Source organism: Emydura macquarii, unplaced genomic scaffold (assembly GCF_026122565.2).
Source record: "Emydura macquarii macquarii isolate MOO-44397 ecotype Brisbane River unplaced genomic scaffold, CSIRO-AGI_Emac_v2 contig_2805, whole genome shotgun sequence".
Classification (NCBI taxonomy): Eukaryota; Metazoa; Chordata; order Testudines; family Chelidae; genus Emydura; species Emydura macquarii.
In genome coordinates this window covers 3,951,862-3,973,060 of record NW_027132942.1, presented here as the reverse complement: position 1 = coordinate 3,973,060, position 21,199 = coordinate 3,951,862, and the positions used below count along the sequence as shown (strand labels likewise).

Sequence of the window (21,199 nt, the reverse complement as noted above, 5' to 3'; positions counted from 1 at the left end):
AGTTTCTGTGATGCCTCTTATATTAATATTCTCATTTAATGTGAGGCATTCAAGTTCACACATCTTAGAATTTAGACTTCTAGCATTTGTAAATAAGGACTTTAAAAAAATGGTGACTCTTTAGCTATCTGCCATTATGTGATGTGTTTGAATGGGACTCTTTTTCATTTGACTGTTTCTCATCAGATCCTACCCATATTTTATCATCTTCCATCCTCTCCTCCAGACTAAGATATAGAGAATGATACAGATCCTCTCCTAAGGGATGTCTCTGTCTGAATCATGTGCTTCTCCCCACTTGTCAGCTTTCCCAGAGTCCTTAGTCTAAAAACTGCTCTATGACCTTTCTATTTTACGTGCCAGCAATCCGGTTCCATTTGGGTTTAGGTGAAGCCCATCCTTCCTGTAACAGGCTCCCCTTTCCCAAAAGGTTCCCCAGTTCCTAATAAATCTAAACCTCCACCCTACACTATCATCTCATCCACACATTGAAACTTGCAAGTTCTGCCTGTCTAACTGGCCCTGTGTGTGGAACTGGATGCATTTCAGAGAATGCTACCAGGTTCTCTTACCTAGCAGCCTAAATTTGGCCTCCAGAGCCTCTCTTCTATCCTTCCCTATATCATTGGTACCTACATGTACCAAGACCACTGGCTCCTCCCCAGCACTGCACATATGTCTATCTAGATGTGTCAAGAGATCCGCAACCTTCGCACCCAGCAGGCAAGAAACCAGGAGGTTCTCCTGGTCATTGCAGACTCAGCTATCTGTTTCTAATGATCAAATCCCCCATTACTATTGCCTGTCTCTTCCTAATAACTGGAATTCCCTGCCCCCGAGAGGTATCCTCAGTGTTAGAGGATATCATGACATCATCTGGAAGGAGGGTCCCAACTATAAGATTGTTTCCTTCTGCCCCATTTTGATGTTCTTTTCCTCTGAGACTTTCATCCTTCTCAACAGTACAGAGACTGTCAGGCTCGCAAGGTTTGTCTACAGTTCATCCAATCCCACCATGTCCTCATAATGTCAGATAACAAGACAACCATCTTTTACACCAGCAAACGGGGAGGGGCGAGATCAATCCCCTGGCAGGTAGAATTAGTTCCCCTGAGGAATGGTGTATCAGGTATTGAATCACCCTGTCGGCAGCTTATCTTCCAGAAGCTCAGAGTGTGTTGGCGGACTCCCTCAGCAGGCATTTTACCATTGATCATGAGTGGGAATCGCATGACTCAGTAGTAAACAGCTTCTTCACTCAGTGGGAGACGCCCCTCTCAGGACCTTTTTGCCTTCCAAATGAACAAGAAATGCAACTTGTTGCTCTAGGACTACACTGTTAAGGCGATGCTCGTTCTCCTCTGGTCAAACTATCTGAGCTGTGCTCCCTTACCTCTCCTACCTCCCTTTCCTCCTTCCTAACCTTTCCTACCTCAGGTCTTACGGAAACCTCGTCAGGACAGGGTATCATTCTCATCGCCCCCAGATGGCCCAGACCGTCTTGGTTCTCAAATCTCGTATAATTGTCATTTCATCCTCCAATCAACATCCAGTCTTTTTCGATCTGTTGACCCAGGAGAAGGGCAGGATCAAGCATTCCAATCCCAAAGTGCTTCATCTCATGGCTTGATCTTTGGATGGGCATCGACATTAGAAGATTTCTGCTCCAAAACTGTACAACCCATCCTGAATGACAGCAGAAAGGACTCCACTGGGAGATGCTGTTCAGCCAAGTGGAAGTGTTTTTTCCAACTGGGTACAGCAAAATCAGGCATCTCCTGAGTCAGCAGATATTCCCCTCCTTCTGAACGATCTTTCTCTCAAAACAGCTGGGCTTTACCTCAGTTCTGTATGAGTCCACCTGGCAGCAATCCGTGTGTGCCATTCACCATCACATGATTATTCAATTTTCACTCACCTGTTGACTAGCAGATTCTTAAAGAGCCTAATCAGGATTTTCCCGTTAGTAAGGAAATTCTGCTCCTCATTGTAACTTTTAAAGCTTGTACTTTCAGCACTCACTAATCCTCCCTTCAAACTATCAGCTGCATGTTCCACATCTTACATATCAATGAAAGTGCATTCCTTGTGGCCCTCACCTCAGCCAGAAGGGTGGATGAGCTGAGAGCTCTAACGGCAGATCCGCCATACGCTATGTTCCAAAATGACACAATCTCTTTATGACTACATCTGAAATTCACCCACAAAGTAGTTTGTTTCACATAAACCAGTCAGTCCATTTACCTCTGTGTTTTCCAAAGCCACTTGCATCTGAAGAGGAGAGGACATTGCATCCTCTCAATGTACAAATGCACTCTTGCCTTCTAACCACAGAGGATAAAGCTAATTAATGGACCACCTAGATAGTTTCTTGCTATAGCAGAAAAACTCAGAGGTTAGGCTATATCCTCTCAGAGGATTTCTAAGTGGATCTCGGTATGTATCTTGCTCTGTTACCAATTGTTGCATCTTCCTCCCCCTCATGAGATGAGAGGTCATTCTACAAGAACACAAGCAATTTCAGTGGCATTGCTTCAGAGAGTACATCTGCAGAGCAGCTAGGTGGAATTCCATCCACATGTTTGTGAGACAGTATGCTCTAGTGCAGAACTCCGCCACCGAAGCATCCTTTGGGATGGCAGTTCTTCGCGTGGCTCTGCATCCTTGCACCCTCCTCCTCCTTGTCAGTTACCCACAGTGGAATACACACTCGAAGAAGAGAAAGTTGTTTAATTTGTAGCACGGTTAGGGACCACACATCTTGAAGAGCCTCTAGTTTCCACAAGGTAAGTAACTTCCTCTTCCCACGAAATCACAAAATTCCAGAAGCTGGGCCTTTAAGAAAAATACCATGGGCTGGACACAAGGGGAATTAGGCACTCTAATGCTGACATTGCAGCACCTAACTTTGAGGTGCCCTGCTGCGTAGAGGAATTCACAATCCCGAGTTAGGCACCTAGTCTCCCTGTGCAATGCCTGTGGAGAGTGAGGTGTGTAACAAAGGGATACACAGAAGCCAGCATGCTGAGCGAGGAGGTGCCTTAGTTTGCCTAGTAGGAAATGTTGAGGAGGGGGAGAGGCCAAAGCCCTGCCCTCAAATGGAGTTGGGTGCCTAATTTCAGGCTGGAGAGAAGTGCCCATCTCTGCTTGGGGATCACAGCTGTGAACCCTCTCCTGGAGCTAGGTGCCTAAACCAGGTCAGCCCTTTTGCAAGGAAGGTGGAAGTGATGGTGCCCCCCGTTTGCTCAGGTTCCCTAGCGCAGATCAGTGCTCACTCCTCCCACTGAGCCATAGGGTCATTCTCTCTCTCCTCTGGTCCAGTGACTGTTTTACGTATCTTCATACGAAGTGGAATAGCTTCAGCAGGAGAGATTGAGAGAGCCCATTCCAAAATGCCTCCTGTAGTCAATGGTTAGCGCACTCAGCTGGGACGTGGGGAAGCTGAGTTCAAGTCCCTGCCCGGAATCAGGCAGAGGAGGGATTTGAACCCATTTCTTCCACATCCTGAGTGAGTGCTCTAACCGCTGGGATTGTGGACGGTGGCCCCATCACCACCGCCATGTTTTATGCAGAGCCTCATCTGATAGGTGTGCTGCTAGGCAGCCTCTGAACACCCCTACCAGATCAGGCCCTGAGGGCCAGCTGCAGGTGAATGCCTAGTTTGTGAATCCTGCTGAAGTTTAGGCGTGAGTTAGGGCTGAGTTGCTTGGTGCTGTCAGAACTTTGTGCATGCCCAGTGGCGGAAATGTAGGCACCTTTGGGACTCTGCTGGTGGAAACGTAGGTTCCGAGGGACTTTAGCTGAACGATGGTTTTATGAACACTAGTGGCACGTGAATGTTAGGATTTAGGAGCCTAAAGTGGCAATTGGACATCTATGTCCTGCTTGTATATCTAGCCCCAAATGTCCCCAGGCTCATAATAAAATCGTGAGAGTTGCGTCTCCTCTGGCTGAGGGAAACCAGCTTTCATTTCCCAGTCTGGTAGTGGGTCACAGCAGAATAAGGATATTGCTGCAAGTTTACAATATTTTCATTGAAGCTCCTTTCATTCTTAACCTACAGTCTCTGCTGTCTGTTATCTGCCATATCTGTCATGGAAAATCTACATGCAAGAAAGTGCATGTAATTCTAGCAGTGATGTTAGCGGCATTATAGCAGATTCTCACGCTTTAGAGTGCAAGTAAAAAAATAATCTGTTGTAGAAAGGGGAATAACTGAATAAGGAGGGATGGGCTCTTAAAGGCTGAATAAAATAGTTACCTCTTGTTTTACTGAAGTAACGTTTTATATTCACTGATCCCCACATATTCAAAATGTTAAGGTTGAATAAAGTCATACCTTAAAGTCTTTGAAACTAGAAATCCTTTGTCTCTGCCTTCCCCATCTAGAGAGAGAGGTTTGAAACTCACTGTTGTGTATGTCACCTTTAGAAAAAACAACCCTACAAAAGGCAGACATCCAGATTTTCTGTGAAGGGAGATGAACAACCTCTCTCTTAGGAATGTGACTGCTAAACCATAGTTTGCTTGCTAGAGAGTAGATTTAGAGAGTGTTTACCCACAATATTTGCATATCAAAAGGATACCTATAATCTCTTCAGAGGGGTGGGCTACAAAGGCTTTGAAATAGTTGACCGTGAGAGAGGAATGCTGGCTCATGGAGCCTGAAAATTCTGAAAAGTCTTCTGAATATCTGTGGTAGGGCTTCGGGGCTTGATCAATCTCATATTATTAAGGATTACAATGAGAACTTCATGGATGGGCAGACTATCCCCCATCTGCCTGCTGGAGGGTTTCTTGCAATTTTCTCTGAAGTATCTGGTGCTGGCCAATCTCAGCACCAGGTTACTGGATGATATAGTCCAGGGGTCTGATCTAGTCTGACAATCCCTATGTTCCTCGGTCTTAAAAAACACCTAGTGTAGACAGAGTCTTAAAGTGTACAGGAGTAACTTAAGACCAGCATCTGCAAATTGGATTCTGTTTATTGAATACCAACTTGACACTCTAAACTACTTCTGAAGAGATTTAGAAATTCCCGTGGTGGTTTTTGAACTTTTCAGAGGTTGAAAAGATTTTTTTTTAAATGCTTTTCAGAAACGAAGTCGGAAAATAAAATAGAAAATCTGAAAGAGACATAGCAATGTAACTATAAGAATTTAACAAATATTTGCATGTATTGAGAAGACATTTGAGACATCATAAAGGGAAGCAGCTGAACTATCCAGCCTTGGTTATTTTAGAATAATTATTTTGTTCAAATCCTAAAAAAGGAAGGCAAGTTGTATTGAAATCAGTAGGACCTATTTCTGTGTTACCTGTAAGCTTTTCCATAAAGAATGTGTCCCAGATTCTGTGAAGCTGAGTAAGTGTGGCAGTGGGTTCTTTCTTTCCAATACCCAGCTAAGCAGCATATTGTTGAACCAACCTGTGAGAAATTATGTTTAGAATTCTTTAACCTATAATCCTGTCACATGGGGAAACCCAAAAGTTTCACTAAAGTGTCCAAGAACAGTCTGGATCCCTGGATTTCAAGGACTAAATTCAAGATAGCAATCCAGACTTTGGCCATCTTCAGACACTTCCACCAAATAAGGGGTAAAAGTACCTCTTCCCATTGCCTGACATTCTCTCAGCAAACATAGGATTAACACTTAAACATTTTTATTTGAAACAGCACTTCATAGTGATTTTCTTTGATAGAGATGCACATAGAAGGGGTAACAGGTCTTTTCCAAATCTGGAACTATTGCTCAGAAGAGGTGTCTCCTCCTCTAAGTTTTGCCCCTTTGTCATATTTATCTTATTGTCACTGTTATCTTCTATGTCAGTTTTATGAGTTCTGTGTAATTATTGGAAATAAAACTGTTAGGGCCTGAAGAATGGTATATTTTGGTTTCCTTTTCTATAATAGGTCTCTGGGAAACCATCCAACCTGTGTGTTAAGAGTATTATGTCTTAACTGTAGATATAGGAGACTAGGGATCTGGGGTAGTTTAACTATGTCTTAAAATATCTATATCTAAACTATTTCTATTTTAAATAACTGACCCATAAATCTGAGTCCCACCTTCTCCCCAGAGTTCAAATGTTCTCTTAGTTCTCCTGAGAAAAAAATCAGGTTATTTCTAATTAGGGTAATAGGTGTAGGGCGAGACTATTTAATAAATTAATAGATTTTAAGGCCCAAAAAGAGCATTGTGATCATCTAATCTGACCTCATGCATAACACAGGCCAGAGAATTTCACCCAGTAATTCTGTCAGTTATCATGTCCTAGTTATCTTGATTTAAAGATTTCAACTGATGGAGAATCTGTTAAACTGTTCCACTGGTTAATCACCCTCACTGTCAAAAATGTGCATCTTATTTCCAGTTTTCATTTTCCTAGCTTCAGCTCCCTACCAGAGGATCCTGTGTCTTTTCCTCATAGATTACAAAGCATTAAGTATTAGATATCTTCTCCCTGAGTAAGTGCTTATAGACCATGATCAGGTCATCGTTAAGCTTTTCTTCAGTAGCGAAACACATTGAGCTCTCTCATTATAAGGCATGTTTACCAGACCTCAGATCATTTTTGTAGCCCTTCTGTAGCTTTTCCAATTTTTCAACATTCTTTTTAAAGTGTGGAAACAACACAGTATTCCATGCGGTGTTTCACCAATGCTATATACAGCGGTAATGATACCTCCCTACTCCAACTAGATATTTATCTGATGATACAGTCGGGAATTACATTAACCCTTTTAGATGCAATATTGTACTGATTGATTATCTGCCATGACCCCTAAGTCTTATTCAGAGTCATTGCTTTCCAGGATGCCATTTCTCAGTCTATTTGTATGGCATACATTCTTGTTCCTAGATATCTGACCGTGAATTTTGGTTGCATTAAAACGCATGTTATTCACTGTTCCCAGTTTACTTAAGCAATCTAGATGGCTCCGTATAATTGATCTATCCTCATTGTCATTTCTCTCTGCATCAATCTTTGTGTCATCTCTGAACTTTATCAAGTGACTTTATTTTCTTTCAGACTGTTATTAAAAATATTGAATAATGTTGTGCTGGAGTCTGTGCTGTAGGAATCCAATAGAAGCATCCTCACTCATTCCTGATTCTCCATTAACAATTACTTTTTGAGATTTTTCAGTTGGCTGGTTTTTAATCTATGATATGTGTCCTATTGATTCTATATAGTGCCAATACCAAGCCTGACAGAAGTCCAGGTATATTATGTGAACTCACTTATCTTTATCAACCACATTTTTAATCTCATAAAAGAATATTAAATTCTTTTGACAAATCCTATTTTCCATAAGGCCATGTTGATTGGCATTAATTATATCCTTCAGTTCTTTATTGATCAAGTCTCTTAACAGCCATTCCATTGTTTTGCCCAGGATCGATGTCTAACTAACAGATTTATAATTACCATAATTGCACCATTTAATCTTAATTGGCTGTCCTCTTGTCCTTTGGAACTTCCCCAGTTTCCCAAGATTTATTACAAATTTAACATGAACAGTCCAGAGAGCTCCTTGGCCTACTCTTTTAAAACTCTTTGGTGCAAAGTTAAATCTTTTTAAATCAGCGGGTCTGGATAGTTATCCGTGACTCGGATCAGCTAAAATTTTGAGTCCTCAGCTAATGTTCTGACTTTTTATGGGGAAGCTAACTTGTTGCATTTGTATTAACACCAGAGCCTCCTTTATTCCTGGTCTATTTTGTGTCTGTCTGTACATGGCTGTCTCCCCTTTCTTTCTGTACACCCTATTCTTGACCAGAATAGAAATGACACTTCTGCCTACAAACCATAATCTGCTGTTCGTATGCTAGTCAAGGAGGGTTCAGCTACCTACAGCTTTCCAACCACAAACTGATGTGATGACAGCAAAGAAGAGAAAAGGTTTGGGTGGAGGTGAGTTCAAGGAGGAATTGTTCAGCTACCTACAGCTTTCCAACCACAAACTGATGTGATGACAGCAAAGACCAAAAAAAAAGAAAAGGTTTGGGTGGAGGTGAGTTCGGGAGGAATTGTTCATAGCCCATGAACGAGCCTGAATTTGCTGCTGAGAAGAGATAATCTGGGGAAAGTGGTGCTTAAAGGTATTTGACTCACTGAATGAAATTCCTAAATGCCAAATGTCCCCCTGCCTCCCCAAAAGAGGTTCTCTCTTGAAATTGCCCTTTGCCCTAGGGTGAAGTGGATTTTGACCAAGGCTGAGAATTTCTAATCATTTTGGGTTGGGTCCACATCTTTTTTGAGTGGGGGGCCCAAAACTGACACAGACTAGAGAAGAGGGAAAATTCAACAGCCTGGTGAAACTGAGGTCATAATGTGACCACAGCAATTAATGGACATAATGGCACTAGGAAAAGATGTGCATGACCACACTGTATTAGTGGTAAGAGTCTCCCTTGTGTAACCCAAGCCATTCACATGAATCATAGACATTCTTATTTTGTTGATGGGTTGGTCCAGAAAGAAGTTACAGTAGTTTGGTTAATTATTTTGATGCAAGCTTTCTGTAGATTCACAGATAGTCATTCTCTCAGTGTTAGCTCATTCCATTCCAACTCCTTCTCATCTTTAAACCCACACATCATTCTCCATGCTGAGAAAAACACACCCCATGTGAATGTTGCTTGGTTTATATTTCTCTGCTGAATTCTTTTAAATACGTTTCAGAATACATTTTTGAGCTCTCACAAAAGAAGAGGACCAATAGCAGAGATTAGAGCCATACGTAGAATGGTCAGTGGCTGTGTAAACTTCCACCCACCGCAATTCTGCCAGTGCACCTCAGTCCTGATCTGAAGCGTTCCTTGCTATTCTCATCTTGGTCTTTAACAGTCATTCACGTCCCTGCTCCAATTGTGCTTTGTTCATTTCATTCCTGCAACAGTTTTATATGTGCCCACACTGCTCTGTCTCTGTTGATACATATCAATCCTGATTAGACCCTGCTGCTCCTCCAGTCCTGGGTTTCTCAAAGCTCTGCAGGTGATTCTCAGTCTTAACCTGCAATATTTCTAACTAGAGATTGCTGGATCTTGACAAAATGTATCGTGCTTTTTTTGATGTGGATAAATGCGGAAATAGGATGACAGTGTTCCACTCCGTTTCACTGGGTACCTGAAGCAGGATTTGAATTTAAGACTCACAGAATGAAAAGATGAAGAATTAATAGACCATTCCAGCGAATTCCAAATATTTCTTCTTCCAAGTTAAATGGGTGTGCATTGTTAAAGAAGTACATTAGTGCTGAGTCTAGCACAATCAGGTCCCAATCTGGTTAAGCCTCGAGGTGCTTTCGCAATTTACCTGTTAAAAATAACACATTTAAAAAAATCAAGATTTAAAATCCGACATGGAATATGTTCACCTTAAAATGAAAAATCAACATAGTTTAAACTGGAAGGTCTTTCTCCCGTGCCAGGACTCCCCCATCACATGCTCTTGGCTGCTTTGCAAAACAAAATCACATTCACCTCATTCAGCTTCAACAAACGCCCTTTCAAACACAAGTGCTGCAGGAGCTGCTGCTAAGTGCCTATTCAATTCAAAGGCTCCAATTGTCCTCGCGTATTAATTCAACTCATCTAAACTGAGCTAGCTGTACCTTCTGCGGTTGTTAACTCTGCTGTGTTTTCCTAGCAGAGAGATTTATTTCAGTAAGGAAATTAGTTTAATATCTTTGTCACTTTTGCCACAAACCTATTAACTCACAATAGTCCCTCAAATCACACAGCAGGATATAAGTGAGGGGGAACTTCTGCTATCAAATCATAATGATTTAATTGTATCTACCACTCCTGGCACCTGCTCCCTCCCCATCTCCTCCTAGTCCCCTGGTGACGTGTGCTAAGTGCTGGTATCTTGTGTCGGTCTGTTCTTACCCATGCAAGTTAGCCCCGCTGGAGGGGTCAGGTTAACAGTAATGCCCTTGCTAATTCTTAGTGCACCAAGACCTTGTCTAGAGAATGGTGTGAGGCGTTCAAATTGTTTGTTGGGATTTTTTTAAATTCTTAAATGCATTTATTGATATTTCAGAAAAAGCTAAAAGTGAACTTTACCAATAATAATCATTGTAATAATAATAAAAATATCACAAACCTTTTTAAAAGAGACCGCTTGTCTGAAGTGGGGATTCCAACTCCTAGGTGCTGGTGCTCATCCTGTCCTTAAAGGTGAGCTTACCTGTAGAACCTGACCATCCACACAGTAGTGTGTGTGTGCAACACGTCTTCCCCACCCCCATCGTGCCAGTGCTGGACAACAGTATCCTGGGAAAGCTGTAGTTGTATTGTTTCCTTCAATATGGTTTATGCAAGCTATATATTTTAGAAAGCATTCCTCTGTTCAGTTTAGGAACCTCTTCAGAGTTTAGCATGAGTGCATTGTTGTTTTGAGCTAGAACTGTTGGATTTTACTTGGGACCATAGTGATCTTGAAAATGTGTTCCTCCACCACAAATCTAGTCCAGTTCTGCACTGGAACAAGGTTTTGTTTACCTGAATCTTAATGTCTACTTCTGGGTACAGTATGACTCCTGTAATAGGCACAAAACAGCACCCACCCATTCCACACTTTGCAGCACTGTCAACCAGGCAGCTAGGCAAATAAACACACTCGCTTTAAAAAGGCGCTTTTCTGCCCCCTCTTTCATTTTCAGTTGTTTTCACTTTGCTTTTTTTGGTCATTTGCTAACTGTGCCCAGTTAGTTCTTGAGGAATTGTTGCCATTCAATATGTGTGCATCCTGAGGCTATAATAAATCCGCTTAGGTTTGCGCTAATGGCCAATAGCGAAGAAGATTGGTCCAAATGATTGATGCCTGGCACAGGGAACTAATAAACTATGGCCTCCCTCAAAATGTGTAAAGAAGAGACTGAAGTCATGTGGGTGACTTGTGCGGAACCAATAGGGAGGACTATCAACATTGAAGGCCAGTATTTACATCCGGTTTCTGCATTCATTCAAGTACCTTGGGGCTGGTTAGCCGCAAATGAGAAAATGACAGAGAATTGTAGGCAAGGCTGCTGAGCACAGGGTAAGTCTGGCACAAGATAAATAGAGTGCTTTATGATAAGGAAATACACAGGTTACTTAAGAGAGAACTATACAAAACCAGAGTAAGGTCACCTCTTCTGTAAAGACCAGAGACATGGGTGACCAGCGAGAGGGACCTGAGAAGCTGTGAAGCCATTGAAATGAGATGTTTGAGGGCAGTGGGAGGGGTGACATTGCTGGACCACATGCAGATCTGTGGTATCAGGGAGAAGCTGCAAGAGAGGAGGCTGAGATGATGTGGGCATGTACAAAGGATGGATGAAGGGAATCCTGTTAGGAAGGCATTTGAGACCAGAGTTTGGAAAACCTGAGGATAGCCAAGAGAATGGTGAATGGATTGTGTACAAGGGGATGGAGTGGGCATGTAGTGAAAGTTGGACTGACGAGCCGGGAAAGGCTGATCTGGCGACCCAAGCCCTGCTAGCTGGGAAAAGGGAACGAAGAAGAAGAAATCTGCTCAGGACCATGTGATCGTCAAGGGTGATTGTATGATGTTGCTCTTCTTTGAGTGATGGTCCCTAATGTATTCCACTGGGGGTTTACACATGTGCACCATGCCTCCAGAGCTGGAGAATTTGAAAGTAGTAGTGTCCGCTGGTCCACGTTTGTGCCCTCATCTCATGGTTCCATCCACAGCGATAAAGTGTTGGATGGACTGACTGCATCTCCAGTTCCTTCTCACTGCCGCATGGTCCGAAAAACTTACAGTTACAGGTAAGCAACCTCCTCTTGTTACGGTTGGAGGCCCCAGCTGAGGTTGGGGTCCCATTGCTCTAAGTGCTCTACAGACATAGTCCGAGGTCTCGATAGACTTGACTTTGAAACTGTCATGGCATGCTGTGCTAAGATTCTGGAAAGGGGGCAGTATTTAGACTCCAGGTCATTCTTCAACTCAGACATTCTGGCATGGGCTTTGCTTAGTCTGGATAGCACATGATGGAGGCAGAAACTGTTTAAAGAGTCTGGGATTTTAGTCAGCTTCCCAGTGATTGCTGTAATTGTAACTCATTGAGGAAATTCGTAAAGAACAGAGGCAGGAAAAAGGCTCCTTAGAACCCTGATCTGGAATCTTTAGCATCTGGGCAGCTCAAACCATAGGCGGTAACTAACTTTCCTCAGCTGATCTGAGGCACAGACCTCAGGAGGTACCCTGCACAGATTGCACAGTTCCAAGGATTGAGTTCTGGGTGACCATTCAATGCAGGCATGTGTCCCTCAGAGGAGTGCTAAATGTCACTGACTTCCTTAGGTAGCCCCAGCACTCAGTTCGTCAGATCTCATAAAATCCCCAAACAATAGAAATGAAGGATAAAATGGCAACTAATCAGAATAAAAGATGCTCTGAGCTATTACAACAATCAGTATTTCAAACTGCTGTAGAACTACCTGTTTCCATGGATGCCAAGTAACTGATGATTGTGGAATCCTGTGACTTCTCTGCACTTAAAGCACTGCAGCACTTCAGCGTAGACAGGGTGTAGACGGGAGGGGTTCTCCCATCGATGTAGGCGCTCCACCTCTCTAAGAGCTGGTAGCTAGGTTGACCAGGGTTTAGGTCAGTTAAACTGCTTCATTCAGGGGGTATGGATTTTTCACACCCTGGAGTGACTTAGTTATACCAACCTAATTTCCTAGTGTAGATCAGGCCTAAGCTCTCCACCTCTACCCGTTTCCCTCGCTTTCCCCAGCTATTCCAGGGATCTGTGTGTTGTATGAAACCTAAGTATGATCAAATAGCACAACAGCCGTCAAAGCAATTCTGCAGTCAGTTCGACATCTAACCCCAAACCAGTATTTAGTGGTACATACAGTCAGCTCCTTTTTCTCTCTCCTTCCTCTGCACCTGTACTCATTAATGAAAGTCAAAAAAAAAAAAGCCAGCTCTAATACCGTTGCCCAGCTGTCAATCTTATGTCTAGGGGCTATCTGTGGTTGACCTAGTAGAGAAATCTGAAGTCTTTTCCTATCGCCTGTCCTTGGTCGTTCACCATGATGTTTCCTATAGCCGGTTTACATTGGCCAGGCATGTGAGTAACAAAGAGATGCCAATATCTGCATGAATATTAGGCAAATTAGGAACAGTCTGATTACAAACCCTCCAAAACTACAAAAGGCAAAGGTGAGGGTAAGAAACCAGCAACGTTGAAGTTGCTGCTCTCCCAGTGGGAGTGCTGTCATTCACAGGAGGCTGTTTTTCAGATGCGGTGGACAGAGATTCCCAAACTGTACTGGATTGCCAAGGAAAACATCAGGGCTGCACTGCTGGCTGGTTCCATCAGAACAGTGGGCCCTCTCCTCTTGTGCCTTCTGCTGTAGTGCTAGGGTAAATATGCAGTACAAGAAAATCAATGAGTGAATTAGGACAATATTGTATTTCTTCCAAATCCTGCATGTGAACTGTGCAGCACCATCTCATCCCTAAGCTTCAGTGTGAGAAATGAACGGCTGGTGAACAGTCACGTTCAGGATGGGCCGCGTGGTCTTCTGTCACAGTGTGGTGGCTGCTTTTCATTCCAAAGATAGTTCTTGCTTCCTCCTTGGAAGAATGCTCTTGGTTTCAGCTGAGGGAGGGAATCATGGGCGTTAACATGCTGGAAGGAAGAGACGTTTACAGGAAAATTAGCAGGAAGGAGAATCTCCTGGTTCCTCAAGGGCTTTTAGAAACTGATGAAACAGAACAATCTGAACTATCTCATGGTCACTTTACCACACACTGAAAACAGAGGCAGATTATAAGTGGGTAGTACATAGGTGGCAGAATTTGATTTTTATTTTTGTATAATTTGAACAGGGATCAATGTTTATTTTAAGCATATTTTTTATTTTTATCCATTTAAATTGTCACAGTCATGCAAAATTGTGTTTAAAGCATTTTAGTTTAGATTTTTATTGATTTAAATTTTCAGTTGTGGGATATTAAGGGGTGTCAGACAATAGGGTTGGTGAGACAATAATTATTTAATGACCGTAGGCATTGAGGTTAAAGTTAAGATTTATTTAAAACACAAATTGTCAACATCACATGTCAAAATATACAAAGTAAATATCTTTAAATCAAGCTCAAATAAGTTCTCCAACAGCATTTTTCTTATTTTGACTATCTGTAAATTTCAATTATCAATGAAAATATTTTTTCATCAGTTTGTGTGTACAGTTAAATTGACATTTACCGATTAAAAATCTCATTCTTCCAAACCTATGGACACACAAACCTGTTTCACACAACGCACGGTCTGTGTGGAACTTGTTGCCAGGGGATGTTGTGGAGGCCAAAAGTGTAACTGGGTTCAGAAAAGAATTAGATAAATTCATGGAGGATAGGTCCATCAATGGCTATTAGCCAAGATGGGCAGGGACACAACCCCATGCTCTGGGTGTCCCTAACCGACTGGATGACAGGAGAAGGATCACTTGATAATTGCTCTGTTCTGTTCATTCCTTTTGAAGCATCTGGCACCGGCCACTGGCAGAAGACAGGACACTAAGCAACATGGACTGTTGGTCTGACCCAGTATGGACGTTCTTATAATAGTCCTGACACACACACACACACACACACACACACCAAGTCTCTGGTGCTCGCAGCCTGAAAGCCAGGATGTGTGTAATTATGTGGCTCTACCTCCCAAAGGTGGGGAGGGGTGGGGGTTGGGACTGCGAGAAGGACCCCTGGTTTTCTTTCCCAGCTAGGGATAGGGGAGTTTGGTCTAGAAATTAGAGCAGAGAACTGGGGAGCCAGGACTCCTGGATTCTGTTTTTAATGGTTCTGCCTTGACTCAGTGATTTTAGGCAAGTTCCTTTCCTTTCTGTGCCTCACTTCTTTGCAAATGGGGACACCAATACGTCCTTCCTGAGGTGGGATGGGGGGTTGTGAAGCTAAACCTCTGAGATGCTTTGGGGTAGGTGTGGGGAGGGCATAGCCAGTGGCTATCCCATGCTCTCATAGTGTAGCCCAGTTCCACTGTTACCCTCTTGGGTCTGGTAAAGAGTTTTACAGCCTGGCAGAGTGGTGGTCTCTGAAGTGGTTCCCTGCTGTCCTTTCTTCCCTTCCCCTCCCCAGATCCAAGCAGCCAACAGGGCAAGGAACAAAGAGCAGGTCTGGACATGCTGGCAGCGGAGCCTAGTGGTGTGGGAAAGAATGCACCACCTTTGTGAGTGGCGAGCCTAGTGTCCCTTCCACCCTGCAGACTTAAGAAGAAAGGAATCTCTGCACCCCAGAGTGGATGCGGAGGCTGAGACCCCAAGCTGGCAGTAACTGCGCAGCCCTGCGTGAAGTTCCCAGTGGGAACCCTCCGTGTGCTGGCTCAGGGGGCAGGGTGTGGAGGGGTGGGGCCATTCAGGAGCAGCCAGCTTCCTTCTCCTCTAGTTGGGCCCCTGCTCCTGGGATGACGTGCACTCAGATGAGCCAGGGAGACAGTGGAATTTTGTACGGTCCCAGTGTCAGGGTGGGGTGTGTTGTGACATACCTTCTGCTTGAGAACTGCACAGGCTTTGGTGATGCTGATGGGGCCTCAGGAGTGTGGAACAAGAGCCCAGATCCTCAAAGGGATTTAGGCACCTAACGCCCATTCATTTCAATTGGAATTAGGGGCCTAAATAACTGTGAGGATCTGGGCCAAGATCTTCAATCACTTGCTATCATCACAGTGTGTGGGTGGACAGTGCACCAGGGCATTCCTGTCATCCGTGTCCCGTCCCGTCATCGTCGTCCGTCCGTCTGCCCCCCCGGAATGTTTGCATGGCGCCACATTGTCAAGCCTGCCTCTTGCTCCCACCCTGCCACTCAACGCTTTGCCCTTTTCTGGGCCCTTCCATCCCAAGCACTTTACAGACCGCCGTTGCCCACCCTTACAAACTTTGGTGCTTTAGCTGTGCCGGCGTAGTTCAAGTGGCAAAAACTCATGGTGTGGCAGCAGTTAGCCTGGTATAAAACTGCTGAGGTTGGTGTAGTTTATTCTGGTTTTGTGACGCCAGATAAGCTAACGGTCTGAAGTACCCCATCCCAGCTTCCATACACTAGTGCTAAAATCACTTCCCAACCAATATGGTCATGCTGAAAAATCCTGGCTAGTCAGCGCAAATGGTCTTTACTGCCATGTTATTCCAACTGAAATGCCTTCAGGCGTCTGTTTGTATTTCTACTCCTAAATAATCAGGTGTAGCTCTGTTGTGGGATCTCTGCTTTCTGATGCCTTCCAGACATCTGAAATGGTCACTTACACACTTGGATTTCTTTATGTAAATTAATTGACTATTAAATCAAGAGACAAGAACTCTGTTTGGGGGAAGAGCTATTCTCAATATTACGAATTGTTACAATTACTTTAGGAGAGGGGGTGGAGTCAGTTGACCCAAACCTGACAGTCACTGGAGAAGCAGGCCTGGGACATATTTGCTTTCTTCTTCGCAATGGACTGCGGCAGTGACAGTTCTGCTACACACCACAGAGCCAACATCCTGGGCTAGCGTTTCATTGCAGAACCCTGCACCTGCTGCTCAAGTACTCTGGACAGCAACCTTTATGGTTCACAGCATGATTATCTGTCAGCTGTAAATCTTACACTTCCTTTTTGGAGGGGGAAAAATAACTTTTGAAGAGTGTGCTAACGGGAATGCTCAAAGGCACACCCAGGCATTCACCAGGCAGCAGATGAGCAAGGAGCAGCACAAGCGGTCTGTTCCCTGTGACCTTTGTTTACATTTGGATGCTGTTTTCTAAAGCATGTCTTGATGGATGGACAGATATTTAAACTTACCAACTCCAGGCTGCCTCAATGTAACCTGTGTCTTGGCAAACAGGCGTCTCTGTGAAGCAAGTTGTGGCAGACTCTCTGCCTTCCATTTGTGTTTCTTGTTTACTTAAGCATCACCTGGGGGAGCTAGGCAGCTGTAAAGGGAGATGTGGGGCCCACAGCTCTGTTTAATAAGTTAGCGTGCATTCTAACTTCTTCCTGCTGCCCTGTCTGTCGGCAGGGGAGTATCTATTACTCAGGGAGGGCAGGGTAGACCAACAGGTCCTGGGGCAAGGGAGAAGAATGTGAAAAGCCTCCCCACCTTCCTCAGGGACTACTGGGCCCCCACCAAATCAGACTTTTGCTCTCCTTTGGGCAGCCCTGCTCCCCAGGCAAACTGTAATGAACTATTTATGGAACAGCAGGATACCAAACAGTTTATAAATGCAGAGTCTGTTTACTTCTGCTGTGTAAGCTGGTCTTTTCAAGTGGGGATTTCCTCATATGTCTAGGATAAAGAAACTTGGCTTAAATAAACACAAGTTTGTAAGGAAACTGATCACCCTGCACAGGAGTGGCTCAGCAGTTCACTGCTGTTAAACTATCCTGGATCAAATTCTGTCCTCACTTATCTTTGAAGTTATTTGGGTTGCATGAGAATAACAGTATTTGGCCCCTTGAATGTTGTGAGCATGTGATATTACTGGGAGGTTCCTTGATAGTATACTAAGAGTAGAACTCCTTGCCAGGAAGGCAGTAATCTCTGTGCCTCTCCCGCTGCTTTCAGACTGCTATTTGAAAAGCATTTTTCTGTGCCCGCTGTGGTCCACATTAGATCAAGAAAAGAGAAGTTAATTCCATGCAAAGAGAGTTTTCTGTCCTGCTCAGCCAGCCAATTCAGATTTTCTGCTGGGCTCATCAGCAGAGGTAATTTTAGCAGGAAGAGGAAGTTTCCTGTCTCTCCTCCCAGTTCAGTGAGGCAGCCAATCTGGGCAGTTCCCACAGCCAGTCCCAACTAGAGGGCTTGAAGTGCTGCGATATAGTGACTGTGTAGTCATCCCTGAGTGACATGCTTTTCTCTCCGGCTGTACAGCTCAGGGAGTGAGAGCTAGGGGACTCCCAACAACGAGGCCTGGGGAAATCTGGAACTAACTGCTATGTTCATACCCAGCAACGGGACTTGGCTTCCCCAGAGATAGGCAGGGCCTAGACTCAGCCATGACCCAAGATTCTGGAGAGTCTAGGGAATGGACTGGGCTATCCTCACCAGAGAATGACATGTCTCTCTAAAGACTCTTGGACAAGACCATTTATTTTCATTACCTGGGGCTGAAGCGAGCCTGCCAGGATCTGCCTGGGGAATGAAGCTGAGGAAGCCCTTGGTTCCTTTTCTACAGACTGGTCAAAGCAGGGCAGCTTTGTTCTGAGAAGCTTGTACATTAAAGTATTTTGTTTGTCCTATAGTCTCTTTCCTTGTTTTTCCAGTGTTTGATGCTATGATTCTGGTCACTCTCATAGAGAACCCCTTCGCTTCCTGCAACCATTCTGTTTGCTTCTTGCGTTCTGTCATATCAGCCAGGTAGCAATGCAGCTCTTGTGTATGTGTAAACACTTCGTCTGCTATATGTTTATTCTTGGAAGCAGTGGAAGAGAAAAGAAGGAAAGAAGCACCCTTTGGGGAGCCCCTGCCTTGCACTGGAGGACTGTGCACAGTTAGCATCCCGTCACTGCTCTTCTTTTGGAGGTGGAGAAAGCAGTGGCAGGAGTGGGCCTGAGGGCAGTAGCAGGCTGGTTTTGGTAGGTGTACTGAGAATCAAGCTGTTTGATGCAGAAAGAATCCACAATGCGTTTCAGATTCTAGACGGTTATAGTGCTGGCCATTCGCACGATCATCTTTCAGTGTCTAAACCAAGCACATGTATTGGGGAAGTCACTCAGCCATTGTGACAGATGCCATTCAGGGGTCACTCAGACTCCTTTTAATGACGAGAGATGCACTTCTTAAGCAGTTTGTTGTCTTTGGTTTTTAAATGTTTGTTTCTGTTCGTTTGCTATTTGTTTCATTTTGGTGACGGTACTTAGCTTTTTGCAGCGAGGTTCAGTAAGCGGAAAGTAGCCCCACCAGTGAGTTTATTATGAATATTTCACTGACAGGACTGTCTTTATTCAGTTAGACTTCAAAATATTTCAATGTCATTTTATGATTAACTGTTAGCAGATTCCGTAATTGAAACAAGCTAATACCAGGAGGGTGGTTTATTCTGAGATAATCCTGTCTCTAGCTAGACGAAGGGAATGTTTGTCTTGTGGGATTGCAAAGCCTTCCTTGTCCTGAACCCCCTTTACTCCACTGAAGGGAAATCAGGCGCGTTGTTTCCCAGCAGACTAATTGCTCTTGGTTTATTATAGAGACTATTTGGTGCTCTTTTTGGAGGACTGTTTGTTCCGGACAGCATGTTTTAGTGCATGTTTGTATGTGCTGGCAGATTTTTCAGGTTTGTATTTTTTTTAAAAGGTCACCCTGGGTTTAGGAAAGTTTAGAGCGCAGCAACAGCTAAAATAGACGCAAGTAATTCAAACAAATCTAGAAGGTGGTTGGACTGTGGAATTCTCTTCATTCGAGATGCTTCTTGTCTGCACTGCCCTAGAATTGTCAGACGACTTGACGTAATTGACCCGTTTAGAGCTGAACTCTGTTTCTTTTGTTGGCTTTTGTGCATTGCTTCCTTAGGGCTTTAATAGCCTTCTGAACCTGCAGTATTTTATTGATTTCATCTCTGTGCTGCTGCATTGTCTCCATGCTGCATCATTCCACTTATTCCTGGTGGCCACTGAATGATCTCCAGGGCCCTGGGACGGCCACTCTTTATGCCGCAGTGCTTTGTCAGGTCAGCATGCTGCCACCTGCACATTGCACTGCTCCTGTGAGCTGCTGCATTGTCTCCAGGTCATGCTGTTCCATTTGCTGCATGGGCTTCCAAGCCGCCATCTCCATGCTGTGCCATTCCTTTGGGTCATGACACCGTTGGCGTGCGTTTTGCGCCACTCTTCAGCTTTCAGATTTGTCACCCCAGTCTGTGCACACAGGTTATTGCTGCAATAATAGGTGCTCAGTGTTGCTGGGCTTGCATTGCTTTGTTGTCTCTGAATGTGTAAGAGCTGTCCAGCAGACATCTGATAATGATCTTATTGTAATAGTTTGATATGGTGCCATGTGAAGCAGTGCTGGAATGCACTTTGGAAACACCAGAAATGGGTCTTGGCTGGGACTTCACCATGCAGCCCACCAGGCAGTAAATAGCAAATAATTTTAATAGGCACGGAAACCTAAATTTTTCAGGTTCTGGACTGGCTGGCACGAAGTCCGAAAGTGGAAGATCAGCCAGGTGATGTGGGAGCCATGGATCCAAGCAGCTGAGCAGTGGGACCAATTTGTCGTGTGAGCCAAATCGTATACGCATAGCACCATAAACCATGGAATTCTACTCAGGAATTGCTTAACAAACGGCTTCAGAGTATTTCTAAGATTTGACCTTTGCCTTCTGTCTGCACAGCTAAGCTCTCATCTCATCCTTAGAGATGTGTGCAGAAAAGTGGGAAGGACAGACAGACAGGAAAAAGAGGGGAGTGAGATGAGGCAAAAGGGTTCCTACATGGCGGGTGGAGTAGGGAGGTAACCACATTTGAAACAAGTGATCTAGCTCTGCCGGATGCTTCCACAAACCAGCCCAAAGAGTGGGAGCCTCGGACATTGACTGGATTGCCCACCTTCCAGCCAGAGCAAGGAAGGCTGATGCTTTAAGCTGCGCTACCACCAAGTTGCTGTCATTAGTCAGAGGGTAGTGACGCCTGCCCCGCACGTTTTAGGCACTCCTGGAATACAGTACACTAGAGAAAAGAAGATTAAAAACCAATGGACACAAGGCAAACTCTATCACCAGCAGAGTTAAGGACATGAAGGAGTTATTAAAATATATTAGGAACAAAAAGAATCAAACAGTTGTATTGGTGCATTACTAGATGGAAATGGTAGACTTGTCAATAACCACAAAGAAAAGGCAGAAGTGTTCAATAAATATTTCTGTTCTGAATTTGGGGAAAAACAGATGATGTAGTCAAGTCCTATGCTAACACTCTTTCCATTCCACTAGTATATCAGGAGGATTTTAAATAGGAGTTACTGAAATTAGACTTTTTAAAATCAGCAAGTCCAGATAACTTGTATCCAAGAGTTTTAAAAGAGCTGGCCTTGTGATAGATTCAAGAATCTCAAGTTATTTAAGTTAATAAAGAGAAGGTTATGGGCTGATTACCGGTTATAAGTATGTACATAGGGAACACATTTAATAATGGGCTCTTCGGTCTAGCAGAGAAATGTATAACACGGTCCAA

At 43.9% G+C, this 21,199-nt stretch overlaps 1 protein-coding gene across 1 annotated transcript in view; it reads left to right on the top strand.

Annotated features, from left to right (window-relative positions):
• The window catches only part of ST3GAL3 (ST3 beta-galactoside alpha-2,3-sialyltransferase 3), a 293,993-nt gene that overhangs the window by 120,466 nt on the left and 152,328 nt on the right, over positions 1-21,199 (top strand). The window lies entirely within an intron of this gene.